Below are 6,000 nucleotides of genomic sequence, written 5' to 3'. Positions count from 1 at the left end.
ACGTATAAATAAGGACCCACTATTAGTACTGCTTTTGGCTAAAAGAGAACCAATACCCATAAAGCCTAGCATATTCCTTGGAGTCGGGAAAGTATTCCCACTAACGGATAAGTCTTGCGAGTACATTGTGTACTCAGGGTTTATTTACCCCTGTTGCAGGTGACGCTTGAAGAGTTTTCTTGTGTGGAGGATCCATCTGGTGGGCTCAGACGGAATCCTCGTTATCTTATCGCTAGATGTTATCTTTTAATATTCCGCTATTTATCATTCCGAACTCTGTATTTGGTATTGTAATAATGTACTTTTAAGAAACTGTATGGTATGAGATGGACTTGTGTTGTAACTCGTTTTCATTATTGGATCCTTGGGGAAAAATGTGGATCTTTCAGGGTTCTCCCTCGGGGTGTGCCCGACGGATACCGCTCGTGGTAGTTGCTTCCAGGGGTGCTTAGTGTCTGGTGGAAGACGAGCGCCTCCGTAAGTATGCTATTCCGGGTGGTTCTGCCACAACGGCGCCCAAGAAGAGCCTTGCCCATCAGGCGGGATGGGCGGCGTCGCTCGACGTTGCTCCTATTTTGGGCAGGAGTGGCGACGATGCTGTGGCTGTATTAGTCGACTCGACGACGGTCGTGGCGGCGCCCGTGCCTTTGGTGGCCACCGAGCAGGCGGGGTCTTCTGTAGTGGGTGCGGCACCGCCGGCCGAGGGTCGCGTATCGCCGGTGGAGGTGGTTGTGACCGCGCCAAGCCAGGATCAGCCGGGTGCAGCCACGGTGGTGCTCGAGGTCGTAGTGCAGTCCGCGCCACCAGGGGCCCCGGTGGGGGTGGTCGCGACTGTGCCATGCTGGGAGAAGCCTGGACGCAGCCACGGTGGTGTCCGAGGGCGCGGTGCAGTCCGTGCCGTCGAGGGGCCCAGGCGGATCCGCCCGTGGCGCTCGAAGCGGCCTAGATGGAGGAGGATCTGGTCGGAGGGTCTTCGGGCGTCGTGGCGGTGGTGCGGAGGACCAGGAGGGAGTCGCCCCGGCCCCTTTATCGGGAGGTAGCCGCTCCCCCGCGTGGGGCGAGCCGCCGCTTCAGTGGATGGCCGCTCAGGACCCAACGTCGGCTCTTTTTACGCTCGACGACCATGCCGAGAGCATGGAGCGGGAGTGTCTCGACTTCGGGCTTTCGACTATGATGAGTGCCCTGGACCTAGGTCAGAGGGGCCCTGCGTGAAATTGTCGTTCCTACTAGCCAGGTATCCGCTCGTTCTTCCTCCTCCTTCAAGTACTTTTGTGTTTTCATATTTTTGATACCGGTCTTCTTTTCAGATCATTGTTGCTCACAGTCGGAGCAAATCCCAGTTCCTCCGTGAACAGAAGGCGAAATGGGATTGCCTTGCCGAGGAGGCCCGACTGTGAGGAGATGTGGGCGCGCAGCTTGCTGCTGCCCAGCAGCGGGAGGCCCAGGCGCGTCAGGACGCGGAGGAGGCCCACGGGATGTTTGAGAACTTGTCGACGAGGATAAAGCTGGATGAGGAGGAGATCGCCAGGCTCCGAAAGGAGCAAGACGAGCTGCTGCAGAAGAATGCCGCGGCTAGTGAGAGGGCCGGCGAGCTCCTGGCGGAGCTACAGACGAAGCGGGACCTCAAGCTAAAGGCTGAGGAGAGGTCCGCGACGTTGCAGGAGAAGGCAAACCATGATGCCTTGGTGGTCGATCGGACCATCCGAGAGCGCGATGAAGCGCGTCGGGAGGCCAAGGCATGCCAGGCGGATCTTGGAGTCGAGGTGGCCTGGCGACTGGATGTCGAGGAGGTTTCTACCGGTCTGCGCGCCGATCTCACCGAGGTGTGGGGGCTTCTCCAAGCTGAAGGTGATGAGTATGATCGCCTGTCCCTCGCCATTCTGGTGGTCTACGACAACCTACAGGTGGCACAAGAGGAAGGGACCAGCTCCCTTATAGTGTTGGACCGAACACAGGAACCCAGCGTCCGGTCACTTCCAGTAAGATTCCACTCACGACCGGATGTGTCCGGTCACGTCCGACCGGACATAGGACCCCAGCGTCTGGTCACCTCCAGTAAGCTTCCAGAGGTGAAAATTTACGACCGGACACGTCCGGTCACGTTCGACCGGACTCGCCTAGCGTCCTGTCACTCACCGTCTTCTCTGTGCGCTGCCATATCAGCAGGACTGTACGCTGAACAGTGTTCAGCCAGAGTCCGGTCGCCTGCGTCCGGTCAAGAGACCGAGGGTGGCCTTCACTACGCGCCACTGACCGGACACAGGACCTCAGCGTCCGGTCACTACGTGACCAGCATCCGGTGCACTCTGTGAAACCCTATCCTTTCTGTACAGGGCGTCGGTGGCACCGTCGGACTGTCCGCTCTCTACGGGCGGACACTCCGCCGGTGAAATTTCGAACCCTTGCTCAAATGTGCCAACCACCAAGTGTATCACCTTGTGCATATGTGTTAGCATATTTTCACAAATGTTTTCAAGAGTGTTAGCACTCCACTAGATCCTAAATGCATATGCAATGAGTTAGAGCATCTAGTGACACTTTGATAACCGCATTTCGATACGAGTTTCACCCATCTTAATAGTACAGCTATCGATCCTAAATGTGATCACACTCTTTAAGTGTCTCGATCACTAAACCAAAAAGCTCTTAACAATTTCACCTTTGCCTTAAGCTTTTTATTTTTCTCTTACTTTATTTTTAAGTCCAAGCACTTGATCATCACCATGGTATCACCATCATCAAGTCATGATCTTCATTTGCTTCACCACTTAGAGTAGTGCTACCTATCTCATAATCACTTTGATAAACTAGGTTAACACTTAGGGTTTTATCAATTTACCAAAACCAAACTAGAGCTTTCAACAGAGCCGGCACTGGGGTGTCAGGTGAATCCAGAGAAAACCCAAAATGCCGAGGCTCATAACCATATAGGATAGTAAATGGAGTGCGGCCCAAGGCGGAATGGAAACTGGTGTTATACCAGTACTCAGCCAAAGAAAGCCAGTGAATCCACTTATTTGGGCAAGCATGCACAAAGCATCTCAAATATGTCTCAAGGCATTGATTAAGCCGCTTAGTTTGGCCATCGGTTTGAGGGTGATACGCCGTACTCATATGAAGATCCACACCAGCAAGCTTGAACAAGGACTGCCAAAAGTGACTTGTAAAGACTCGATCTTGATCAGACACTATAGCTTGTGGCAGCCCATGCAAACGATAGACATTATCCAAGAATAATTTGACCACAGTGGCAGCAGTAAAGGGATGCCAGAGTGCAATGAAATGACCAAACTTCGAGAATTTATCGATGACCACTAATATAGCATTCGCAGTACCTGACTGGGGAAGCCCTTCGACAAAATCCATAGAAATAACTGTCTATGCCGATGTCGGTACTGGTAATGGTTGAAGAAGGCCTGGGTATTTGGCTCTGTCTGGCTTAGCTTGCTGACAGATTCTGCAAGATTGCACCCACTGTGTAATGTCTGATTTCATTGATGGCCAATAAAACAGTTGATGAATTCGATGATATGTAGCTGGAGCTCCTGAGTGACCCCTAATGGCACTTGAGTGTAATGCAGAGAACACCCTTTTTTGCAACTGCACATTAGTACCAAGCCATATCTTATCATTGTAACGAATCAACCCATTGAGAAGACTGAAATGGGAATCTGAAGCACTAGCAACACCAAGCTTAGATAAGAGCTCCAGAGCTTGTGGATCAGACTGGTATCCAGCAACAATATCTTCAAGCCATTGTGGAGTGACAGAGGATAGAGCTAACAACTGTTCAGTCATTGGTTTCCTTGATAAAGTGTCAGCAGCACTATTATCAACACCTCTCTTATAGACAATCTTATAATTCAAGCCCAGAAGTATTGTAAAGACTTTCTGCTACCAAGTTGTATGTAAACGCTGTTCATTGAGGTGAATGAGGCTCTACTGATCAGTGTGGATTACAAGCTCACCCTGAAGAAAATAGGGACACCACTGATCAACAGCAATAAGTATAGCCAAGTATTCCTTTTCATAAGTTGAAAGGCACTGATTTTTTACCCCTAATGCTTTACTGACATAAGCAAGAGGGTGACCATTCTGAGTCAGAACAGCACCTATACTAGTTGCACAAGCATCAGTTTCAATATGAAAGGGAACAGTGAAATCTAGCAAGGCTAAACAAGGAGCAGTAGACAGTGCTTGCTTGAGTGACTGAAAGGCAGCAGTGTGTACTTCTGTCTACTCAAATGGTGCATCCTTGCAGAGCAACTGAGTCAGAGGTTTGGCAATTATACCAAAATGCCTGACATACTTCCTGTAGTACCTAGCCAATCCTAGGAACCCTCTGACTTCCTTAACTGTCTTAGGCATGGGCCAATCTTGAACAGCTTGAACCTTGCTTGGATCAGTAGAGACTCTAGCTGCATTGACCACATGTCCAAGATATGTAATAGACTGCTTGGCAAACTTACATTTACTGAGTTTCAAATGCCAGTGGTCCTGCTGGAGCCATGTAAACACCTGTTGCAGATGTGACAGATGCTCCTTATAGGTCCTGCTATACACCAAAATATCATCAAAAAATACCAGGACAAACTTCCTCAACCCTGGTGCTAGGGTACAATTCATAGCCCCTTGAAATATGCCTAGAGCTCCTGTAAGCCCAAATGCCATCACTCTGAACTCATACTGACCAAGGTGAGTTTGAAATGCAGTCTTAAGTTCTTCACCCGGTTGTAATAGAATCTGATGAAATCCAGCTCTCAAATCCAAAGTAGAAAACCATTTTGCATGAGCCAATTCATCCATTAACTGATCAAAGATAGGAACTGGAAATTTGGACTTCAAGGTAATAGAATTTAACTGCCTGTAGTCCACACAGAACCTATATCCTCCATCCTTTTTAGGGACCAACAACACTGGTGATGAAAATGAACTTGCACTAGGCTGAATGATCCCTTGTTCAAGCATATCAGCTACTTGCTTTTCCAACTCATCCTTGAGTTTAGGTGGATACCTATAAGGTCTCATAGCAACTGGTTTAGACCCAGGCACTAATGGAATCAAGTGATTACAAGCTCTAGGAGGAGGTAAGCCAACAGGTGGATCAAATAAGTGTTGGTACTGCTGAATAATAGACTGTACGTCTTTAGGCAATTCAGACAGTTCAGGCTGAGTACTGTCAACAGCAACAAAACAAACTTGCATTAATAGAGATTCAGTTGAAGGAGGAAGTAAGCCTTGCAACTGAACCTGGGAATCACCATACTGGAACTGAATCCATTTGAACTTGTAATGAACTTGCATAGGACTATACTGCTCTAACCAGTCCATGCCCAGAATAATGTCAAAATGTGTAAGAGGGAGAAGCTTCAGATTAGCATTGAATGAACAATCATCAATAAACCACATAGTATTCTGTACGATACCAGGACTAGCTAGGACTCCACCACCAGCCACACTGACAGAAGTGGCTTGTGGAGTAACAATCTGAGAGCTCAACTGCTTAACCACTGAAGTACTAATAAAGGATGATGTACTGCCTGAATCTAGCAGAATAGTGAGAGGCAAACCTTGAATAGTACCTAGGAATTGTATAGTCTTGGGAGCAGGAGCACTGGAAATTGCAGCTTTGGATATAGCCAAGCACAAATGTTCTTCAGGTATTTGAGGTTCCATCAAATTGGCATCTGAAACATCTGAAGCATGTGAAAAGCATTCCCACAAATCATGTACAACATGTAATACCTCTGGTGGGCAGCGGTGATCTTTACTCCACTTAGCACCACATTTGTAGCAAAGACCAAGTGCTTTTCTGTACTGCTTGAGTGCTGACAATTTGTAGACAGCATCAGAGGAAGATGAAGCAGACACTGGCATAGCTTGTACAGAGGCTTGCTTATCAGTCTTGGGTGGTGAAGGAAGAGGATGAGCATTCCTCCAGGCTTGTACATTCTTGTAATGTGATGATGGAGCACTCCGAATAGGATCAGGATAACCACC

The sequence above is a fragment of the Miscanthus floridulus genome, chromosome 18, assembly GCF_019320115.1.
Source record: "Miscanthus floridulus cultivar M001 chromosome 18, ASM1932011v1, whole genome shotgun sequence".
In the NCBI taxonomy this organism is placed as follows: Eukaryota; Viridiplantae; Streptophyta; class Magnoliopsida; order Poales; family Poaceae; genus Miscanthus; species Miscanthus floridulus.
The sequence above is the reverse complement of the archived record's forward strand: the minus strand, read 5'-3'. Positions refer to the sequence as shown.